General features: G+C 39.3%; 1 protein-coding gene across 19 annotated transcripts in view; it reads left to right on the top strand.

Annotated features, from left to right (window-relative positions):
- Window positions 1–25025, top strand: part of baz2ba (bromodomain adjacent to zinc finger domain, 2Ba) — a 100937-nt gene that overhangs the window by 1160 nt on the left and 74752 nt on the right. For all 19 annotated transcript variants that reach the window (XM_055154426.1, XM_055154425.1, XM_055154430.1 and 16 more), the window contains one exon: window positions 18013–18055. The gene's annotated coding sequence lies outside the window, so the exon portion shown is untranslated. The remainder of the gene's footprint in view (window positions 1–18012; window positions 18056–25025) is intronic.

Raw genomic sequence — 25025 nt, forward strand, 5'->3', positions numbered from 1 at the left:
TATTACAATATCCTCCATTTTTTCTGCCCCTTCCAAAACAACAAGCCACTCGCCATCTTGGTTGTTATAATTCGTCCCCTAAGCAAGCAGAACCCCAACCTTTTACCCCTATGCTCTCTCCCACACCACACCACTTTAAAAGGAAATACAGCCACGTTTTTTTTCTTAAGTTTTACCAAAGTTAGTTTTTGCACACACTAGTAGTTTGCAGTGCTGTTTATAGGATTTTTAAAGTTTTTACTGCTTAGTTTGTCGAGGTTTTAGTATCCACAAGAAATGCATGTTGTAGTCGAGATGTTAGCGTTTATAAAAGCACAGATAATGTGGTTTATATCAAAGCTTTGAGGTTTTTTTTTTCCATAGGGCAGGTGCTGTGGAGGTGGCGTTTGTCACAGATGCATATGTCTGCGCTTCAATACTGCGATTATGTTATTACACACCGTTATTATAACAGTTTTGTGTTTATTTTAGCCGCTAATCAGAATGAATGAGTTCTATATGAAAGAGCATAGTAGCAGCCTATATAAAGATCTCCGGTGCCGTTTAACTGTTTGATGTGTTTAGAAAAGGTATGCACTTGTCTAATTATGTAATTTAAACGGTATTTAGTGTGTTGTGAGTAATGCAATAGTTTTATCTGGGTTTGTCACTGGTTAGTCATAGATGTCTTCACGTTTGATTTATTCACAGATTGATTGAATTATTGACTTGTTTAAGATATTTACTCTCAAACAAACAACCAAAGATCTGATCAGCCTTGTGCACGCTCTATTACAGGTTAAGAGCTGAGATCCTTCTAAAACAATCTCCACTGACTGGAAAATGTGATCTTATTTTCATTTGTGCCATTGCCTCACTAAGGTGTTATTTTATCTTGTGATGTCCTTGAGCTCATAAACTTGATCCTCGGAGTGCTTCATGTCCAGCAAATAGCACATAAGAAAGAGGAGGGGAAAGAAAACAAACTGAACAAATGCTTTGAAATGGAAAATCTGATGATTTCACCTCCCACCTCTTTTGTTTGGCCGTTTATTGCTGCAAAGCAGAGTGCAGAGGAGCAGATGTTTAGCCAAACATGAAGGCGCGGTGCCTGTGTCCTTATGGGGATGGCTCTCCCTCCTCTCACTGCTGATCGACATGACAGCTGCTTGATTTCATGGAGCTGCTAAGAAGCCATTAGTGCTATCAGTGAATTGAAACGGAACGCCGTCTTCACAGTTTTCTGCCACGATTTCTACTATAAGTATTGTTGTAGTCATTTGGTGCAGATTTGTTCGGAGTACTGCTGAACATACAAACCAAGCAGAAGTACTAATAGACTTGTGCAGTGTGTTTTGCTATAATTTGAGAGCGAATGAGCGAGAGCAAAGTGAAAAGGGGAACAGATCTGTCAGAGTTTGTTTGCCATGTTGGTCTGAAATGAAAGCACACTGTGCTACCTCAAGCACACTCAAATCAGAGATGCCTCCTGCTCTCCTCTTGCCAGGCAGAAAGAGAGGGAGAATAAAAACAACTTATGCTGAGGTTTGTCCTCCGGTTCCTTTTGTTCAAATTAAAAGTTTTTTTAAAAGAGATAAAGACTGACTTCGGCTTGACTTGAACATTCAGGAATTAAGGATAGACATAGTTAAGCCCTATTTGCATGTCTACCAAAGTCACAGCAAATGGTTGGTATTGACTAAGCTGATTAGGTGAAATTAGGTTCACGAGCTGCGGGTCTAGGGGTGCTGAATCTGACAGAACTTGGACAGCTTTTGAGAAGACAATCCTGTGTGCACACACAACGCTCTACTCCATAATCCCTTACGATTGAAAATGTCCTGTCTTTGGCTACTCGGGAATCCACGGCTTTGTTTGAAGCAAGGTGAGCCATATTAGATGTCCCTAATGTATTGATAGTCATCAGTGCCAGGCTGTTGATAGATTCATTTGTTGATTGGAGTGGTGTACAAGACCATTTATAACTGCCTATTCCTCCTGATATAAGCCTAAGTGCATTTCTGACATTAACATGACTCACCAGGCTGTTTACCATAGACACAGTGCTGCTGGAGCAGGAAGAGCGAGGCTTACAAAACATTATATTGATGCTGGATGTCACTACTTGAAAAATAACCAATGAACCGCACTTATCAGATTTCAGTGCATGCTTCAATATTGTGCACTGCTAACAGGCAATTTGTTGCTGATTAAGCCGATTAAATATGCATGACTTTAACTAACTCTGCTGTAAGATATAGTTTACTGTAAGCAATTGTTAGTCCGAACAGTGTATAGGGAATTTGAGTAACTTTTTTATGAGTATTTCTTATGAGTATTATGAAGAGACATTTAAGTGTTAAATACTTTATAACGTTGAATTCCACACTTTATGTTCAGACAAAGATTAATTAGTCCTACAAATACTCTATTGATAATAATGGCCATCTGGGACCCTGTCAAATCTCTGCATGTTACCGCTGACATGGAGATGGTAAATTTAGAGATGAAGTAGCGGTCTGGTCTCTGTTACCATAATATTTCAAGAAGCAATGTTATAAATCCTCATTCTATTTCTTGGAATACATCAACGACTGTCTAATTTCATCAGCGCATGCTATCAATCCTATAGTAATAGTTTTTGTATGAGCAGATTAAGTATGTATTTTGCCCATCCAGCCAGAAGTGACTCAACAAATGTACTCTCAAACTAATAAGCTAATATTTTAGCTTCATAATTGTTGCATAGCGACGTATGATTGATTGGTTAGCTTAGTGGTGTGTACATTAGGTAAATTGTCAACATTGTGGTTAATACAGTTTAAGTTATTTATTCAACTCACTGCAGCTCAAATCTTATCTATTAGAACTAAAGTAACACAAATTTTAACATTAATGCAAAGAAAATGTAAGCACGTAGTAGCACAAGTACTGAGCTCCAAAATATTGTCGTGAAGAAACAGAGGGAGGACCCAAAATGCAGGACTGCTGTTAAAGTTCTTTAATAACAAACAAAGAAAGATCCATAAATCCAAAAATCCAAAAATCGAAACTAAGCTGCCATGACAAATATATTGTTCCATCTATCATGTTGGAATGATAAGTTGATATGGTAATTATTGTGACAGGTTTATTATCAAGCAAAATATATATATAAAATTGTCTCAATAACTATAGCACAGGCAAAACCACTGAGGTAAGCATGTATTCAACTGTACAATCAACATTTGCTAGCTCAGATTAGCTTTATGGAGTCAATGATCCACTGACTTACTTCTGCCTAGTATGATTGCAATGCTAGCTTGAAAAACTGACCAAACCCACAAGTCACTTCCCCTTTAAGAGACAGATGCAGCTGTTTGAAAGCCCTAAAACCTTTGAGACATTAGATTAGATGTCCCTTGTGTGGTTACAGATTAAATAGTGCTGTTTGTCATTATATCATGCCACAGGTTGCTCTCTTATTGATACGTGTTCACAAGGCCGCCTGGCCCTCGTCCTCTCACCTGGAAAGTTGGTTGGCTTTCAGGCAATCTTCCTAACCTCATGCTACCTCGCTATTTTGGTAACACTTGATGTCCTGATAATCGTCAGGGTACGCAAATAATTGTCTACAGTCCACAGTCTGTCACAAAAATGTGCTTTGGTAACATTTTTATAATGACTGCACTTTTAATGGTTTTAATAAAGCAAAAAAAAAAAAAAGACTTAATTCATACTGAACAAATAGTTTAAGGATAATTCAGATTAACAACTTAACTCTGACTCCTTAATTAAGTAGCTACAAAGCCTGGATAATTCTTAGTACAGTATTTCTCTGCATTATGAATTAAGATTTTGTTCATGCTTTATTAAGGCTTGTTATAATGTAGTTGTGATAAAGTGGTACCTGTGCTTTTACTAATATGCAGCTAACTTGTGTCTTCATAATGAGAAATGATGTATGTTTTAAAACGCTGACCGAAGCTAACAAGCAAGGGCATATGTCTTGTGTTGTAGGAACAAGTGAACAGACTCTTGCCGTTAATTAAGCCCAAATAAATAGACACCATTTTGTTTGCTTGCATGGATTACATATGGTGGATTAATTACCAAACAATAACTACTGTAAAGTGCAAGTGGGTCACCCCGTGTTGACTTTGAGGAGACACAAGAGCGGCCAAATTTGGGAGGGAATGGCGATAAGCTGCTGCTCTGCTCTTCGTCCCCTGGGCCCTTATTTATCATTCAATGTGAGAATTTCCTTGATGAAAGTCAAGGTTGTTTTTGCATGCTCTGTCTCAGATGGGATGCCTGTTTTTTCCACAAGCAGCAGCAGTAGCAGCAAGGTGAAAAGGTTGATTTCCCCCTCCAAAGAGAAGCCTTGTTTGGAAAGTCCAGGCTCGTTTCTTTTAATGAAGTCTCAAAAGGTCCTGATGATTTTTCCACTTCAGGGCTGTTTGTGTTTTGTACATTAGACGGAGCTGAAAATACAGATGTACCATTTTGTGCAACCATCTAAATAGCCCTCTGCTAGTGCATTGATTAACTCCCCAGCTCAATCCTGTGTCACAAAGTCAAAGTAAACAACATTGTCAGATTTTGTGAGCCCAAAGCTTAGATTAGTGAAGTCAAAACAGAATTTAAGATGATTTGAACAGCATCAACAGTTTTGGGATGAGATGAAGAAGTAAAAGTTAATGGTCAGTGGAAAAGTGAGCATCAGATGAGCCACGTTGCTAATGTTGCTGTTAATGTCAAACCTTCCCACATAGACAATTCCACATACTAAGGTAATATACTACACAGTCCACAGGTGTCAAATTGAAACTCCCATTTAAGCTTAAGCAGCACCCAAAGGCCTAAAAGATACAGTAACAGCCGAAAAACAGCATGATTTCCCATGTAATTTCCAACCAAACTAGCCCCCAGTTCAAATAACCTTAAGAAAATTAATAGTAACACACTATTACTATCATTATGTTCTATATTATTGTGTTACCTGTGTGTGTATTCAGGTAAGAGCAGTTTCTGTATGTTAGCATTTCCCTCTGATGCCACACGCCTATCATTTTCCTTTTTCAGCTGCTATTTGATTACACAAACACAACAGGGTCCGGGAAACCTGCTTTTTAGTCCAATGTTTACCACACCTTGACATTTCCAATCTGTGGCAAGGCCTGTATTTACACTTCTCAGTAGAATTCACCGGTGCTGACTGCGCTCTGATGAGGACGGATACTGGCCATGGAAGCGAAATAGGAAAGAGGTTTGGTGTGTGGGAACCGGCCCGTTATTGGTTTCTCTATTGGCGTGCCTCTTGGGTCAGTGGGATTCTTGATGATACTATAGAATGGCTTATAGCAGGGCCTGTGAAGCTTTCAGACACATGCAATCACATATGTACGCAGACAAGCCTCCAGTCTATAAGGGAAGCACGCACACACTCCCCCTCACACAAAATGCATGAGATTGCGCCTCGACAGCCCCCATTTATTGATCTTCTGCAGCATTTAAAATCTGGTCACTGCTGCCACAAAGGCTTTTTATTTTAGCTGCGCTGGCAAAGCTTGCTCTGAGCTAAGCCAGAATTTTAAATATTTAACTCCTACAGAACTCCACCAGATATGACAAGGACAGAGAGAAATAAACAGAGAAGCGCTTCAGAGCTGTGCAAAGATGTACGTATTTGTCCAGGACGGGGTTTTATGTAAACTGCACTGCTAAAATCACTACTTGTGCTTGTGGGAGATCAAGTTTGAATTCAAATCTGCAAACACAGCCCTCCTATCCTGCGTGAAGTTTTTATCTGGGATTCAGTATGATCATAAACCCCAGAAAAGTCAAACAGAAGAAGATATTGTGAGTTCAATGTGCAGAAGTGACCCACATGGTTCTGCCTTGTTAGCGGAAAAGGCTGAAATGCTAGCACACTTTGGATTAGTCATTACTGGACCTGGGACAAGATGCTGTTTTTAGCATTTAAGGGTTAGAGATGGTTTTACAGACAGCTACTTATCACTCAACCAGAGACATTTGAAACTCCATGGCCTTTTTCAACACATTAAGGTGAGCGTCGGAATATAGTCAAAGTATGCTAATGTAACTGGTATCAAAGTACTTGTGAGTTGAGTTGTGATTGAATCAAGATTAAACAATTAAGGCAGCAGAAATGACTGGACTGCGCACTAAAGCCATATGCCCTTAAATAACTTCATTATGTCATCATTTCCCATTTTTATGATCCAAAGCAAAAAGGAAAGATTACACAATTATATTAATTTCAAGTAAGCGTTGCATTATTTAGAGCAAGGTTGTCCAAACTTTTTTCATCAAGGGCCACATATTAAACACAGATAAAGCAGAAGGCAGATGGAGAGCCGTAGACTGGTACTCAATACAGTGAATAATTGAAATATGTGCATTTTTAACATGTTTGAATGAGCCACCAGAGCTTTATTCAAGCTTAGATCCTCAAAAGCACACACTAAATATTTGATTTTGTCAAGATTTTGAGCAATTTTCAAAAGACTTCCAGTAAAAAGCACTGCTTACTGTAAGGCTGATGGCCAAGAAAAAATGGTCTTAGGGCTCTCGGGCCATAGTTTGGACATGCGTGATTTCAACCTGAAGTTATTGGAATTAATGTTAAACATTGGTATCACATACAGTGTAGAAGTATCTTGATAAAGTGGGAACATATGGTGGTTTCTTCAACAGTTTCTTGAATCTTAACTACTTAAATCTACTTTAATGTGCATTACTGAGCCCAGAACACGGCCTGCTTCAGCTTCAACAGTGTATAATGATCTGAGGAGCGCAGGTCACACCACATTCCCAATGATTTGTCTTGAAAAGGTCATGAACATTCTGCCATGATGAGACATTGTTCAGAGTAGCATGTTTTCTTGACTAGGGCTGGATAATATGGTGATAAAAATCGAATTGTGATCTCATCCATTTGAAGATGCTGTGATGGTGATATCATTGGATTGTGATTCAGTACTGTGTAATCCACCTCTGCGCTCAAACAGATGCACTTTTCCCCACCAGCTCTTCCTATTGGATTTTTTTTGTCAATATATTTTATTAAGCATAAGCCACCCTACAAAAAAGCTTAGTATACATGTATATAAAATACGCAATTGTACTACCTATACATGGTAAAAAGGTTTATAATACTTTAGTCATCTACAGAAATGAAAGTTAAAGTCCCTAAAGTATAATCATAGCGAAGTTTGAACTCTCAGAACTAGCTGATGAGTTTATCTTCCACTTAAGGGCATTTTAAACACTGTATAAATCGTGATCAAATCTAAATTCTGATCTGGCTCTTAGAAAATTGTGATATAATTTTTCTGACACATTCCACACCCCTGTTCTTCACATTAATCATTGCTTTAAAATCTGTTCTAGTTCATTTACCCACAGCCTTGTTGCCACTGCTGCTGTTGTTATGCCCAAAAGCCCATCCCGCAGAGAGTGCTGAGGGCTAAGGCTTTGTCCCGTCTCCCCCTCTCTCTCCTCTCCTCTCTTCTCCCTTTTTCGTTGTCTGTCTTTCGCCTTCTGAACGATGACACTGAGAGACAGCTGTAACGTGAGACGCCTCTCGATGCTGGCAGCGGGGGAGAGGGGGTGATGGGGGGGTTGAGGGAGTGGGCCCTTTATCTGAAGCTGGGGGCCGCTGACCTCTCCCATTCCCCTTCTCTGTCTCTGCCGCGTCTGTCCCAGGCACTTGGAGCATCCTCCCCCTCAGCAGCAGCACACACACGTCATGTCTCCATACTTGTGGGGACATTACATTGGCTAAGGGAGGGTTCACACTTGCACAAACACCATGTCAAAACTGGGACTAAATCTAGATCTAAACCTTGACTAGACTTGGACTAAACCAGGACTAGAACAGGACTAAACTATGTCCACATCAGGACTGAACTCAAATCAAGACCAAAGTGTGAACACACGTGTGAACATGCATTTCCTGGAGACTGACCTAAGTTAACCATTGTCACTACTTGCCACACCTGAACCTAAACCCTAACCTCAACCTATTTTAACCCACATCTGAACTTTAAATCATGTCTTTGATCTAGTAGTGAAGTACATCTTTGGGCCCCTGTTTTGTCCCAATAAAGGAAGCAGGTCCCCATGATGTGAGTGTGTGAGTACAGATTTTGGTCCTCACCATGTGCTAAAAACCTGTTGACACATTGCGGGCAGCCGGGCCTCTTTTAAAATGTGCGGTCCCTGTAACACAAACCTGCTGAATGAAAGCGTGTGCGTGTTGTCTGTGTTTACCACGTTTACAGCTGCTTGTGGCGTAGTAGAAACAGGACACGTTTAGACTGGAGCCTTTTTGTCCAGTGAGACGCAGGGACAGTCTGAGCTGGACTTTAAGTGAGGTGTAATAGGGTTCAATGATATGACTCGGGCAGTGACAGCGACTTCCAGGAAAAGTGTCTGCTTCGTCCTGTGTAATTATCTCTGAAAGGCAAAGAACATGTGCTCTGTCCTATTGAGGCGTACATTAGGAATCAATTACTTGATTGATCAATGCATTTTCTCATCAATCACGGTTTTGTCATCTGAATTGCTATTTACAGCTTCTGTTGAGTTACACACGACTCTTATACACAAACAGTTGTGTCAGCCGTGCAGTCACATTAGCTATAGGGCCTTTGTTATGACTGTCACCTATAGATAAGATAAGACAATCTTTATTTGTCCCTCTGTGGAGAAATTCCAATGCTGCAACGCAAAGTTCAAGAGCAGCAGGAATTATTACTAAATCTAAATCTACAAAACCATTATGTACAATAAAGGTGATGAGTGAGCTACAGTCATATTACATTGAGTTCTGAAGTCACAGCGAAGTGCGATATGTTTGAGGAACAGTGTTGTGTTACTATAGTGTGTGTCGATGGAAACACATCTCTGAACTCTAGGCGATGGCGGCTAAATCCTCAGCACGGACTCCCGAGTGTAATCCAAACATTTAGAGCTAATTTAAGCGCGCAGCCAGGAGCAGCATCCTCTAGGAAACTCAGTGCTCGTCTGGCTCAGGCCTGGCCTTTAGTGTGCCGCAAAGTGCGCGGCGTATTTGTTTGTGCGTCTTGTTGTCGCTGGAGGGAAATGAAAGCACTCAATCACTCACCTGTCAGAGCACTTCACATTGGGAGCGTAACACACAAGCCCAGCCTCAGTGCCGCGCGCACACTTAGCCCCCAGGCTCTGACAGGACTGGCCCTTTATTGACTCCCTTGATCAAGGAGACAGCAGATCCATTTAATAGAAGCTCCACACACAGAAAGAAATCAAAGTGGATTCACATCTGGGCTGCACACTGTGGCGTTTCATTCCCTCATTCAAATGGATACATAGAGTTTGGACGTTCAGCCACTGCGCTCTACAAAGGCACGGCACTGATGTGCTTTCTTTCTGTATAAAGCAAATTTGAAGCTCAATAGTGAAATGTTTTTGGGAAGTGGATAAACCTGGAGTCTGCTTTTGGCTTTCTCTGTGGATTGAGCCGCACAGCTGTAATACAACATAGATCTGCTTCATACATTTTTTTATTATAACATTTGGGGAGGAGGTTGTTGTTAATGTCCATAGAAATCATTAAATCATTACCCAAAAGATTATAAAATGTAAACAAGAGAGCAGTGGGTTTACCACATGAACTGTTGGATCTGTACAAAAACATTTATCACACAATAGTTTGGAGTGAACTTGAACTCAAATAGTATCTCTGGTTTACGATGCTCATTTGTTATGACACTTTGTGTACATTGAATAGTGATGCAATTTCATAAAAAAGCAACTAGTATATCTAAAATATATTGACTATTAATCCCACAGGGAACAAAAGGAATGTTGAAACTCACTGTATTACAACAAATACATATACAGTATCTGTACGAAATAATATTGACTTATTGAATGTTATGATTCCATCTGAAACCAGGCAATAGATGTAGTTTCCATGTTTGGTCACCATCACGGGACCCTCTTGAGCCCATGTTGTGATGCAGAGGTCCCAGTCCAGTCCAGTGTTCAGCCTTGGCCCCAGTGGCCCCAGTTGTTGGTGTTTTGTGAGCGTGTTTTGGAGGCCGTTAGGCAAGCGGTGCAGGGAGGAGAGACGTGACAGCTGTGTTTGTCACGGCTCTTCTGACCTTCACACGTCGTCTTTATGGATCATCAAGGCTGCCGCAATCCACTCCTGCTCCTGTCCAGGCCCGCTGCGCCGCTGATTATCCCGCGCACAAGATGGCCTCACATCCTGTGCTCATATCATTGTCTGTTTGACACCAGCATTGTTTCTGCAATCTGAAACAAGGCGCACAGATTAGAGATTTAAGAGCAGCCGTGGAGCTGAAGGACATGGGCTGCTGGTGGGATGGAAGGATAGTAAAAGTTAACATAAAGAATGATGCTGTAACATTTAACATAAATCAAAGTGATGGAAAAGTGGTGGTAAATAATGACATCAGCAACAACTGTGAATCTTAAATAGTGACACAGTTCTCCTGCACCTGCTGTTAAGTTGAAATGAGGCTGTGGTGAGCTAAAATCTGTGATATGTTAGTTAAGTTCTCTCAGTTTGTTTTTAACTGGTTTCTCCTATATTCACAATAGACAAGTTATGGATTTTGTTGCTTAAATCTGGGTTCTACTTCAGTTGGTTTACTTGAGCAAAGGTTGATGTGCATTCTGCTGTTGTTTCCACGTGCAAGACACTTAACTACGCTTGCCTCCATTGTCTGCAAACTGGTGTATGATGTGTTGTGGTTCGTGGTGGAAAAACACTATATAAATCGAGAACAAAATTGTATTACATAGTCAACATTAGTCATTTCTTCAGCAAAACAGTAGAATAACAATGGAACGCTTCAATCTTCTTGCATTGTCAATCTCACTAATCTATTGTTATTTTGTTTTGAAAAGCTATTGTAATATTTATTTTCCTTACCACATATCAGCATCTTGGCATGTTTTGAGACTAGTTTAGCACAAATTTTGTGTTGAAAATAATTGTGTAGTTGTGAATAGATGGTCTAACTTTCATTGTAATGCTCTAATCCGCAAGCGATGACAGACACATTGCACCATCCTGCTAAACTTGCAAAAAAATATCTTTCCACTTTTAGTTTTTAGTCAAGTTAAAAAGCAGCCTCTTTGACAGCACTCCCTCTGTTGTATCCAGACCAGACCAGTCCAGGTTGGCCGCATTTCCGAGCTCCAAATGAATGAGGTTTATCCTGCAGAGGACAGCAAAAAAGGAAGTGGAATGGCTAATGCAGCAATGGGCTCGGTGCCATTAAGAGCAGAAGTTTTCATGGTCACACAAAAAGAGAGATGCGCACAATCATGGCCCTCGCGCACATATATAAACTATACTGTATATTCTAGCACTCGTAAATGGATGGCTCTAATGTTGTGCAGTCTCGGAGCTTTTCCTCGGTGTGTGAGGTCCCTGGAGATGCCACTTGCTCCATCAAGGCAAAGGAAGAAACCATTTAGTGCAATGACAAACACGCACACAGCACTGGCGAGCTGGGACCTCAGAGATGGCTCTTAGTCAAGCTCCTCTCACTCCCCTCGCCAGCTGCCTTTCATTGTCTTGACAGTATAGTGGATATTGTAAAGGTGCACTACGTAACCTCCCTGTCACCGCGGAGATGGTATTGCTTTGCCTAGAATGTTCCATCGTTAATCAAACTTGAACCACTTTTGGACACTCAAAGATGCTTTGCATACAAAAAGCACACTTCACTTCTCTCTCTGTGGAGACAAGCAGGTGATGCCACTAAAGCAAGTTATAGGTCATATCTGTGGAGAGGGAGTAAGAATGTATGTTTTTCTTATTAGCAAAAACTGCCATGTTTATTAAGCATCCACTGAGATACTAAAGAAGTAAAGTAAAAAAGCTGTGGAACAACTCAATATGCTGGTACTTCTGGTAAATACATTTGTCACTCTATAGTGTTAGAATATCTTTGAATGAGAACTTGTAATAAAAAATAAATTATATAAAAGATAAGTTTAATGGCAAAATGAGGAGCATTGCAGGCAAAGCCATAACATCTCCATGGAGACGCGCAGATAGTGGATGCTCCACCAGAAAAGTTACATACACATCGCACCTTTAAATACAAATGTACCTGAGCAACAGAATCCATTTTGTCAGCTTTTAGACCCAGATCATGTAACAATAAAAGATGCTGCCCCGGAGTTAAACACTGCCAGTAAATCACGGGGCAAAAGAAAGCTGGAAGAAGCACTTATTTTAAGCCGCTGGAGAGACCACACGGGGGGAAGGGGCTGAGGCCGATATGGGCTGGGACAGAGAGGGAGAGAGAGAGAGTGTCTTTGTGCTGTGTGCGCCTGCTTTGTGTGTGTGATGAAGAGATGAATCACTGCTATTTAGGGATTGGTTTCCTGCAACTGATTGTGCGACGACTGTGTGGCGGACGGACTGTCAAGACTTGCCTGTTTTGTTCAGGGGCTTCAGGAAAATGTCTGCGGCCAAAACTCAGACTCTGACTCCACTCCCACAGCGCACAACTCCAGCGCTACATGACAACGCAGGCAAACACAACGCAACCTCTGCTAACAAGCCATCAAAAATTCACAAGCAAAGGGTTTTAGACAATGTAGGTGTTCACTAGGTAGACAATAGTGTTTCTCAACAGTTTCTCAAATATGTGTAAGCTTACAGGAAAAGTAAGGTGACTATTTTAAACTTGTTGACTATAATCAATCCTACCGTATCAAGGATGCTATTGCTTTTCCTGAAATGTTCCAGTGTTATGACATTATACAAGCTCACCGACAGTAAGAATGCATGCTTATTTGTAGCTACAAAAACACCTGTAACTTAATGAAGTTAGTAATAGTATTGTAATAGAATAGTAAGTAATAGCATTTTTCTCTATGGAAACAAGCAGGTGACAGGCGTTTCTCTAGAAAAGTTACATGATAGTGCCTCTTTAACTTTAAGTAACACTCTTCTTCTTATCTAAGTCTAACCACACACACTGTTGTACTTGTTTGAGCAGCTTTTTCTGTTGCATTAACTTTGCATTCCTAGTTTGTGAATTCTGCTCGACACAGACTGGCTAATGAGTCATGTAGCCTAAATTTACTTTGAAATGTTGTGGTCATAGAAACGGAAACCTAAAATATGTTTGTTACGCAGATGTTGTTGATTAATTCTATCACTAAAAGGGTTTGTCTGGAGGAGGTGCAGGGAGATTGAACAAGGCTCTTGAGGCAGCAGACACAGGCCCAGTCTGTCCATGTGTGAGCATGCCTCGGGCTAATGCAGGTAGGCTAATTATAACCCAGCCACTGTTTCTGTTCCTCTGTTTGTGCTGCAGCTTCAGGAGAGAATAATGAAATAGCTAATGATGGATATAATGACGTACACCCCAGTTTACATCTTTGTACACACAAGATTTAATGTTACTGTTGCTAGTCAGTGGATTCTGTAAAACAAATGTCATATAGGGTCACAGTAAGTAATAAGTAATGAAGTAAGTAATGAAGCAATAAATGTCTGAAACTGTGTTAGACGTGGGCAGATGATCGAAATATAGATAATATTGTGAATGCGGTTTTCAAGAAAGGCAGAATTTAAATATTGAGTGAAATTTTTGATTCCTTTGTCTGAAATACTTAAACTTTAACACTTTTATAGGCTATTATTTATTCCCAAGTAGCACTTTAAGCACATTGAGCAGTTACATTACAAACTTTGATATTGTCTGAATACTGTTATCATGCCTTCCCTCAAAAATATCGAAATATTAACATTTGTGGCCCACTTCCAAACAGTGCTATAAATGTATTTTGGTACATTACACACTGTGGAAATCAGAAGTAAATATGAATATTTAAATCCCTGCCCAGAAGGATCTTAAAGTAATACAGGGTTAATAGACTAACAGGCTGATTGTGCAGAGGAAAATGATGGCAGACAGCGTAGCTTTCTTATCCGGTGTAATTCACCTGCCTCATTTCTGTGCTGAGGCCCTATGTGCACAGATCCTTTAATCATGCTCTAATAGGCCTTTATGAAAAAGCTGCAGATGAATCCAGGCTCTGTGTTATCATTAGCACTCATAGGAGTTACCAAAGTGTTTGTGTCTGTGTATTTCCACCATTACACATCGATCAGGCCTCTCATAATTATCGACAACAGTGTGATTCGTGCTCAGAGTCAGATAGAAAAGGCTGTAATGACAGATGCGATGTGCTGTAGATTCAAACATGTCTGCAGGGCACCCAGACAGGATCACGAGAAGCAATAAAGCATTGTCTCTTTCCTTCACAATTTCGACTAGTGACATTTAAAGATACTTAAGCCGGGCTGCAAAATGAATAATGAATTTATCTGACTCAAACACGGAGCCCCGGGGCAGAAATGGGCCGCTAAAGTGAAAACAGAAATATTTAAGTAATAGTTGACCACAGTCATCAGGAAGCTGCAATAAGGATTTACAAACTGCAATGTTGAAGGGAAATCTTGCATTAAATCTCAAAAGTGCGCGATCAAAAGGAAATCGCAAAACAAGCTGTTATAATGGTTTCTTATCAGTTTTCAGATATGGACTATATATAAAATGGCCTCAAGGACGGGGCTGAAATTTGAACTGTTCAGCCTCAAATCTCTCTCCATAAGTGTCTTTTTGCTTGCTCTAGTGTGTTGCTATTGCGAATACCAAATATAAATTTTTGTTTCATGTCTTCAAAATTGCCAAATATTTCTTTCACTACTTTATTATTGGACTGTTTTATCTGTTTACTCAGATAAGGAAAGTTGATATGAAGATATGATAACCTGAGATACTGTATGATTTCATTATTTCAATATTTATTCATGTTTGCTTAATTTTGTTTAGGAAATATTTGAAGTAGAAATATTAATCTGAGAGAGTGGGTTCACTGAGTTGTTACAGCTTAAACCCATTTGAACCTACACTACATTTGCCGCCCCCCTGCACCCCCTAAAATTTCAAACTCAATTTCGATACTAAGCAATTGACTCAGTACTCAATACCAGAAACGACTTTTAAATTCTTTGTTTCCATGTGGTCTTATATCCGTGCTGATAAAGCTAAAATGTATACTAAAACTGTTCAGGAAAGCTCAAATTTTGTCCTTTTAATGTGATTATTTGCTGTACTGATACTGATACTGGTACAAATGAGTATCTAGTTTCGATACTAGCATTAGTATCGATTAGTAGTATAGTGATTCCCGATACTTTTGACAACCCTACCACTACAGGTCACAACTGCTTTACTCTTCTGTTGAGTCTGTAAAACTAAAATCCACTACTAGCAACACATTTGTAGCACTGTGATGGAGCTGCAAATCCTCAAGTTGTTATGAGCAACAAGTGCAGTTTTGTCAAAGTTTAAAGACACACTAAATCCGCTCGTGGTTTAGAACGAGGCGTGGGGCTCTGTAAAAATTGCCTTGTGTCGCGCCCAGCTCCTGGAACATGGGTGCTCCGTGCTGATGGAGCATCCACCAGACTGGATTCTGTTGCCGTTGACCAGATGGATGTGTTTACTGTCAACAGAACCTTGTTAGATAGCCACCCACACACGGTGTAGCACTGTTTGTGAGCCCGCAACAGCCCCTGCCTCTGCTGTAAGTCTCAGAGAGGAAGGGAGGGGAGGACCATAGTGACAAAAATGTTGATATTTTAGATGATAATCAGATGATATGTGGTCTAATCAATCCAGAATCATCTAAAATTGGTTTGCAAATGTCTTGGTTGAGGTTCAAGTGCCGCACAAATGTGAATGGACTGTAAAATTACCCACCAAAGAGCAGACACATCGCTTTATCCATGGGTGTCAGAATGATGAAAAATTGGGACTGTTGCCATCGTGATTAGCAATGTAAAACAAAATATTATATCTTTTGAATGGGAAAAAGTCCTCCTATACCCTTGTTTCTTTGAGCTGTCAACATAACACTGCCAGTTTCTATTTAATTACATTTTTGAACTTTAAACTTAAAAATTTTTATAGACAGTATTCAACATTATGTAGCCTCCAAAGCAACAATTTCAATGATGTCTTGTAGAGTAGATGCTTCACTTACTTTTAGAGCAGAGTGGAAATTTGAGCAAGCTCTTTTGTCTGAACATGCTGCCACAGGTTGTCACGTCTGTAGCTTTGTGTACAACTTAATCATTATGTATCATTGGTAATTAGAATATGTAAAAGTGGTAATACGTGTTTGCTTTAGCGGCATAATAAACAGGCGAGTGGCGGTTTGTGTTTTCATTTGAAGAGGGCCTGTGAGACAATGCCTAAGCGCTGGGCGTGAGAACAGCGTCGAGGCTGGGTTCTCTACAAGAACTGTCTTGTGTTTGGGGCAAATCTCCTCACACTCAAAGCTCCAGTGTCTAGATCCATTTCTCACAAACAGGTTTTGCAACAAGAGGCTCAGGGAGAAAGAGGTTGTCTGTGTGAGCCAGTGTAGCCACAGCTGCTCCTCAGACGTCACTGTACACTGCTGTTTGATGTGTCTGCACCACAAATGCTTAAGCCCAGCGCTATCTTTTAAAGTTACATCTGAGGAGAGAAGGGGAAAAACATCCTCCGTCTTCACAATCACATAAAATGAATCCCTTAAATCAAAGCCAAACGTATGCAGTTGTGTTTTTAGGGCTGTAGGCAAGCCACTGTACCTGATTTGCTGTCTAAAAAATGTGGAAAACAGACCACCAGTTCATTTAAAATGGTTTGCAGTGGTTCAAAGTTATTTTTAATTTACTTTATGCATTCTGAGCATCCTGATTATTCACAGTGATGACCACAGCTAGCATGCTAACTGTGCACTTCCTGATTCTCTCATAAGAAAAGTACACCATGGACTTATTTTGACCTCAAGAGCTGCTTATACTCTTGGGGACTGGGGCAAGGCACATTTTCATCAAACACACAGTAATCGTGTACAGATCTTTCAACTTAAGAAATTCTTGGTAGACTAAAAACATGAACTCTTAAACGTTTTAACGATCTCCATTATCTGGCACACGCAAGACACAGGATTTACAAAAAAGAATACAGAAAAGTCCTAAGAAACAGCATCTGAAAAGGCAAATTACTAAACTTATGATTTGACTTATGATTAAACTTATGATTTACTCCCAAATCTTCAGCTAGCTCACTCCATGCCTTCTCCTTGTAATCTAAATAACATGTTTTAACTGGCTAATACTTGTTGCTCTTTGGTCCTTATGTAGACTTTGTTTGGTCTTCCTGTTCTAGTGATTGTTTAGCCCTGTTCTAGTCTGGGTTTGCTCCTGTTCTAGTCTTGTTCTAGTCCTTGTTTAGTCCTCTTCTGGTCCGGGTTTGGTCCTGTTCTAGTCCTGTTGTAGTCCCTTTTTAGTCCTGTTCTAATCCGGGTTTAGTTCTGTTCTAGTCCTTGTTTAGTCCTGTTCTGGTTCTGTTCTAATCCGAGTTTAGTCCTGTTCTAGTTCAGATTTAGTTCTGTTCTTATCCGGGTCTACTCCTTGTTTAGTTCTGTTCTAGTCCTTGTTTAGTCCTGTTCTGGTTCTGTTCTAATCCGGGTTTAGTCCTGTTCTAGTCCAGATTTAGTCCTGTTCTAGTCCGGGTCGACTCCTTGTTTAGTTCTGTTCTATTCTGGATCTAGTCCTTGTTTAGTCCTGTTCTAGTCCAGGTTTAGTGCTGTTCTAGTCCTGTTCTATTTCTGTTCTAATTTGGGTTTAGTCCCGTTCTAGTCTGGGTCTAGTCCTTGTTTAGTCCTGTTCTAGTCCTTATTGAGCCCTGTTCTAGTTCTTGTTTAGCCATGTTCTAGTCCGGGTTTAGGTCTAGTCCTTGTTTAGTCCTGTTCTAGTCCAAGTTTAGTTCTAGTCCTTTTTCAGTCCTGTATTAGTCCTTGTTTAGTTCTGCTTTTGTGTACGCAGACTTGGAGAACATCAACTGATTAATCGCCTAAACATCTTAAGCCCTGCAGCTGTATTATCTTTTTGAATCCCTTCTTCTTCTTCTGTGTTTTCTCCAGGTGTTACTGCAGTGATGTCAAAGAGCTGAAGACATCTCGAACAGTGAGTACATTCAAATCTTATAAGTATACTATCTTATGAGTTATTGTGACACCATTGAACACTGAATATGACACTGCTAAGAACAAACTTGCAGACTCCTCCGGTTTCAGGCCTAATTTGATTTCCATTCGTTCAGTGATAGAGCATGTGTGTATGTGTGTGCTTTTTCTCTCTCCCCAATTAAATTTAACAAGAGCCCCTTGAAAAGCAGTTGTTATGATTACATTACAAATTCGAGCTTCATTCAGTGAATCAGGCAATTAATTACATTTCTTCCAATTTTAATCAGAATATTTGTGTGAACCGTGGACACCTAAGTAGGGCAGTAGGCCTTTTGCCGTTCAGTCGATTAATCGGTTGATATAGTCTGATTAATCGGTCAGTGGAGCCTTAGTCTACAAATGCATTAGTTCACTTATTAATTTATTAAGATTATGAGGAATTATATGGACCACAGCAGAAAGGAATTTATAATTTTGCCCTTTTACATACAGGTTTTCTACTAGTTTCTATAAAAATATTTGTAACTGTATGAACTCCTGTGATCTTAGAGTTACTTGATAGTTTGATATATTTTCCCAGATCAATGTGTCTTTCCTTTCAGTTGATTAATTTCGTGACAGGGCTTATCCTCAGTCGATCAAGCATTTCTTATGATGACTACATGAAGAATAATAGCTGGAATTATATATTTTGAGGGCCTCCGTTTATTTCTTTGCAGTAGTGGGGATAATTTTTTTATTGTTGTAATACAATAGGATTTTAGAAGTTTGAGTAAGTAACTTTTATGGCTAATTATTGGTTCATTCTGTTATTTGGTTGTGAGACTAATGAGACTTTATTTCAATGAAAAATGGTTTACTGCGATTATTATTTTGTTTATTATTGCATCAGTAGTTTCAATATTATTGTTTATTGTACTGAATTTAATGTGAATGTTTTTATATTGTGTTGATTTTAATGGGAAGCACTTTGGTCACTTGAGTGTTGTAATGAGCTCTATAAATAAAGCTTGATTGATTTTTGATTGATTATTGCAATAATCCTCTGTAGCAATATATCGTGCTGCAAAACTTGTTAACGTCTCAGGCCTAGCTAGAGCCCTCCTCTTACCTCAACCTTTAGCCCTGTGTTACTTTCCCAAATGTAAATGTGTGTTCAGAGTCGCCTGCAGTGCTTCCTCTCCTAGTGTCCGTGCTGGTGTCTTGTCCATGATATTTGGTTCTTTAATCCCCCTCTCTCCTATGCGGCCCTGTGTTTGGCTGCTCGGGCTCAGTCTCACTGTGAGAGCGCTCTTCGTCCTCAAGGTTTCACTTGAAGCACGCCGTGGTGGCAGTTTGTTGTTGTGCACGGCGTCAATGACTTGCACTTTTCTCTACTCGCTGACACGCTGCCCTTGTGCTGCTACTGAGCTCAAATAGCATCCTTTTGTAAGAATGTTTTTCACCGGATAAGGAGGTATTCGATCCAGGTATTTGGTTTGGCTAGATGCGCTTCTTATCAGTTTCCTGTAGAAATTTAGTTAAAAGTTGCAGTTAACCACTATCTACATACTCATACTTAAAGATGTTAGTTGCATCTAACTTTTCTGGTTGGGGTTTATTGCTTGGTCCAAAATGTTCCACTGTTTTTCACTTCTACAAAATTCTGTGGAAAACTTGTATTCTTACTGTGAGCGCACTGGCCTCTCCACTACGGATCTGACCTGTAACGTGGCCTGGTAAAGCAATGGTGTCTCCATGTACATACTTAGGTAACAGACCCTCCACCAGAAAAGTTACATAGTGCACTTTTAAATTAAAACCCCAAAGAACTTCTGCTTGTAGTTTCCCTTGCTTGGTACCAATGCAAAGTGAACTGTTTTTTCATACAAATCTGTAGTTACTTGACGGAACAGTAACAGCTAGTTTTGTCTTATTTTAGTTTGTTAATTACTTAAAGTTATAGTATCAGAATCAGTATTGGAACTGAAAAAACTGGATCGCCACATCCCTAAAACGAATGGTTGATTCTGCAGTTTAAGTTAATTTTTATTGATTGTGGCCCACCTGCTTCGGAATGAATGAAAGAAAGAATCTGTAATCCAGTTTAACACAAAGGATGCATTAGTTTAAATGCTAATTAAGGCTATTTGTTCTGTAACTCTAAGCTCTACATTGATATACATGACTCTACAGTTGAGTTTTGGAAACTGACAATCAATCAACCAAGTCAGAGCAAATATTTGAAAACATGCGTGTGCATTATGGCCTGTTTAACTTCCTCTCCCTTTATTTGTAACACAGTTGTTTTGTTTACATTAATATTAGTTATTATTTATATTACTTATTTAGGCCTGTCAAGATAATTACTATATTGGACTTGTCAAGGTTCAATAAATGCTAGATGGAACACATTTTTCTGCATTTTGATTTGTGTTAGTGGTATTTTTTTCTTAATTACTTTAGCAGTATGATCAAATTTGAGCTGTATAAGGTTATGAACGAAATCTATACAATCTAATTACTGTAAATAAGTGTTGCATTATAATTTATTGCAGCTCGTGTTTTTTAACAATAACACAATAACAGTTGTACATTTAGAACAGTTTTTGTGGATAATTCTGCTTTATGTTTGGCTTAAATATTGTCATTTCTCTCTATATTTACTTATATCACATTTTTATCGTGACAGGCCTAATGTTATGAAGATTATTCACGAAGCAGGCATATGAAATGGTCGCCAGGTGATAGCTTGCGGTTACCACGGTGGCCATCTTGCGTCAGGGTGCCTCTCGCATCATTTGTGATAAGTATTGATGAGTCGTCCTCTCGCGGGGTAATCAATTCCGGAGGGCGTGTGTTTGAGTCTTGTAGCGCAGCCCCCGCACCTCACGCTAACTGCCTGACTCCTCCATAGCCTACAGAGAACAAACCCAGCAGAGCACGAGGAAACGGTGGAGCTCATCCAAACAGCGATGGTGTAATTAGCTGACATTTGTTGCTTGGAAGACAAGAGAAGGAGGAAAAAATAGAGGAGAGGGCTGCGGAACACCCAAAGGAATATGCAAATGTTGAGTGTAAGAGAAAATGAAAGACGTGCTTAATGGGAGACAGGACTGTATTACGCTCACCGTTTTTATGAACTCACTGAACTCTGTGAGATGTTACTGCCGATTATACTTGTAGGTGGTGTTCACGTTTTAGAATTTGATGACGTCATGGTTTCAGATGAAGGGCAGAGGTCTATATAACTCACAGTTTTTTATTTTGTATTTAATTTTTTCAAATTTGGTTTAGAATAAACAAAAATATACAAAAAACTAAACAAAAACCCTCTCTCTACACTCAATACTTATACAGAACTACACAAAAAATAGATACATAAACATGAAGTGCCAGTCAAATCCAGAATAACTCACTGTTTTTGAAAGAAAACCTTAACGTATCATCCAAAAATGCTGAAAATATCATTACGGATTTGTTCCACAGCCTTCCCATATTAATCTTATGTCTTAAAGTCCTTTCAGCTGACCACAATCACATCCTCAAGCTTGAATAATGGCATCACTTTCTTAAAAATGCTCAAAAAGGATTTCCTGTTTGTTTATTTATACTGACAGAGAAGACGTTGAACTTTGTGCCAGTTTCTGTAGATAGATAGTAATTACAGAAATATTAGTAATCATAAACCAGGTCAAGAAGTCTGCAATCTGCAAATTCCACCATAGAAATCTGACCTTTATACTGTAGGGATTGGACAATGTTATGTTTTTTTTTTTTTTTATCCCAAATGTTATGAGCCTTTGGTGAGAGAGGATGATTAGGAAATGAGCAGGGACAAGGGAGAGGGGAGGATGGGTCTGTTTAGCCTTGTGTTTTTCAGCGTTGGGTAACCTCCAGGACACACAACAGTGCCCACACGAAGCAGCCATCCACAAATCCTGCCTCACTCAGGTTACAGCCCGCTCTGTAGGACTACAAGCAAACATGTAAGCAAGACTACTGTGTGATACCCACTGTGACCGGGTCTATGCTACAGTACTGCATACAAGTTGAATTGGACAATGTAAAAAAGTTATATTAATTTAAGCTATACCTGAAAACAGTAAAAAGTATGTGTTTTTTATCTGGCTGTTTATGGAAGATCAACTTAACTTACTCAGTCTAAAAGTTGTATTTAAAGCAGTTCATATACTAGAAGAATGTACTTTGTTGGGCAGTGCAAATGAAAGAAAATTAAGGGATGTTTTGATATACTGTCAGTAATTGTGTAAAAACAGAAAAAGTATTGGTACAAATAGAGACAATAAAATCAATTTAGTTGTGTTCTATGGTTAAAAGTATCAAAAATCAGATACTAATCTATACTAAAACTAGTATCAAAACTAGATACTCATTTAATCAAGTATTGATTCTAAAAAGTCATATTGACAGGACAGAAATTATCCTTTTCTGAATAGCTTTAGAATGATCTTGAGCGGTATCAGAACAAGTATAAGAGCACATAGACTAGTATACGCCCAGGGACCACTATGGAACATACCTGGACTACTGAGGGATTACACAGATATAAAGACATATGGTAATATAAAAGAAAGTACTACGATTTAATGTTGAAACTGACATTCTACAGTCTAAATAAAGTATTTTTATTAACATCATGGTTTTGGAATCAGTATTAAGTATCAAGTCTGTTCCTTAAGTATGAAATTTTAGTCTCACGACAACACTAGTCCCTCTAACTGTGAAACTATTTGCTTTTCAGTTACATGACTACACAGAGTCAAACCAACTGCAAAGCATTGCCTGGGGAAGTGCTATATGCGTCTTTACTTGTGGGACTAAAGTGTGTTACCAATCCCAGCGTCAGTCCTCATTTATTGGCCTGTTAGTCGTCTGAGAATTAGAAATCTAATCAAATGTTTTACTTGCAGAAAACAAATTACAAATTAGTCAATGGCAGTCAATGAAGCTTGCTGAAGATCCCATGGTCCACTATTTCTGCTGTTTAAGCTTGTTGATAAGGCATGACCGTTTAACTACTAATTACAGTAGCAGTAATTAACAGTAGCACTTACAAGTCTGTTCTACCTCTCACTGCACTGTATCCATGACGAGCCAGCCAAAGTCTTACAATGCAAAATCCTTTGGGCTCACTTATTACTAAAAGTATTATTGTCAACATGCAAAAATTATAATAAAAATTGTGATACCAGTTGTGGTCACTCACAAACACACTTTTTAATGAACAATAGTTTCATTGATTTAGTAGTTGTCTCCTTTCTCCTCTAGATCATAAACAGCACAATGTAATTTTCAAGACATAATTATATTAGGTTTCGTTAACTTTAACATTTGGTCATTCTACTTCAGACTAAAATCAAGACTGCTCATAGTATACTTGCTTTCTTGAGTGTAATTAAATGAACATGTTGAGACAGTATGGCATAACATTTATCAAAAAAGATGGAAACAGCTGGACTTAGACTTAGACAAACTTTGTTGATCCTCAGGGGAAATTATTTGAACACAGTAGCTCAGACATCACAATATGAAATAATAACAAAGAGCAAAAGTATAATTGTTAATAATATAATAGACGTAACAAAAATAGCAAGAGATTGGTGTTAAATAAGGCATAATTAACAACTGCATATGTAAAAATAAAAATAAATGTCGTAGAGAAATACAATATATCTGGGCCATGATATACTTACCTAATTATACTTCCTTGAGTGTAGTCTAGTAACGAGATACAGTTTATTATTGGTTAGTATTGTAATTTTGGACAACCCTAATTGAAAGTAAAAACAGATTTTGAAGTGCGTGGTGCATTTAAAATCCCCTCACTCTGTACTTAGTGTGGCCCGTCATGTTTGTGTGCATGTATTTAGTCAAAGGCATGTGGACTATTTGTACTTAAGCCAAGGTGCTGTGCTGCTGCTGTGTGAAGCCGCAGTTGTGCTTACGCAGCCCCATCTGCTTGATCCAAACTTGAAATGCAATGCCTTTTAATGACAAAATACTGACTTGCAGAGTGGCCATGTATGCGTCCGTGTGTGTGTGTGTCTGTGTGTGTGCGCGCGTTGGAAACAGACAGGAATAAAGGGAGCGAGGAAGGAGAGAGGAAAACATCTCGAAGGTCAGCAGCAGCAGGCGGGCGAGGCGGGGAGAGACACGTGAGACAGAGATAGTGTTGCGTCAGCCCCACAGCGGTGCTCGGGCTTTTTATGTGGCGGTACGTGCCGCTCCTGTGGGGAGGCATTTCTATCCGCATCACATACATTCACATTAGCAAGACGGACAAGCAGTCTGGCTTTCATCTGTTCACTGCCTGCTTCCCCCTGCTCACTCTGACCACAGGTTTAGAGCTCAGAGATTCTTCATGTCATCAGGGGATTTAATGATGCTCCCTCTCTTCATTTGTATTAATTATTTCAGATCAAAAACATCACATGTCCTGTTGTTTGATATATCAGTTGTTAATTTGCGTAGTAGTGTACTGGTAGTAGTAGTAGTAGTAGCGGTAGTAGTAGTAGTAGTAGTAGTAGTAGTAGTTGTGGTACTGCTCTGATCACAGGTTTAGCGCCTCAGATATTTTTAATGTTGTCAAATACGTTGCATTTCTTGTTATTTGATTTCTCAGTTGTTCATTTGTAGTAGAAGTAATAATAGTAGTAGTAGCAGCAGAAGTGGTAGTGTCAGGTCGTGGTAGTAGTAGGTGGTTAAAATTAGTTCTGTTCAATCCATGTAAGTTAAATATATTCTTTAATTCATTTAATAGATTAATTTGACCTCTGACCGCAAGTTTAGAGCTCAGAGATTCTACATGTCGTCAGGGGATTTAATGATGCTCCCTCTTTCCTCATTTGTATTAATTATTTCTTTGATACCTCAGTTCATTTGTGTAATAGCAGTAGCAGTAGTAGTGGTAGTAGTTGCAGTAGCAGTAGTAGTAGCAGTAGTAGTAGTAGTCGCAGTAGTAGCAG

Source organism: Boleophthalmus pectinirostris, unplaced genomic scaffold, assembly GCF_026225935.1.
Source record: "Boleophthalmus pectinirostris isolate CB_2022bp ecotype Guang Dong unplaced genomic scaffold, ASM2622593v1 HiC_scaffold_19, whole genome shotgun sequence".
Lineage (NCBI taxonomy): Eukaryota > Metazoa > Chordata > Actinopteri > Gobiiformes > Gobiidae > Boleophthalmus > Boleophthalmus pectinirostris.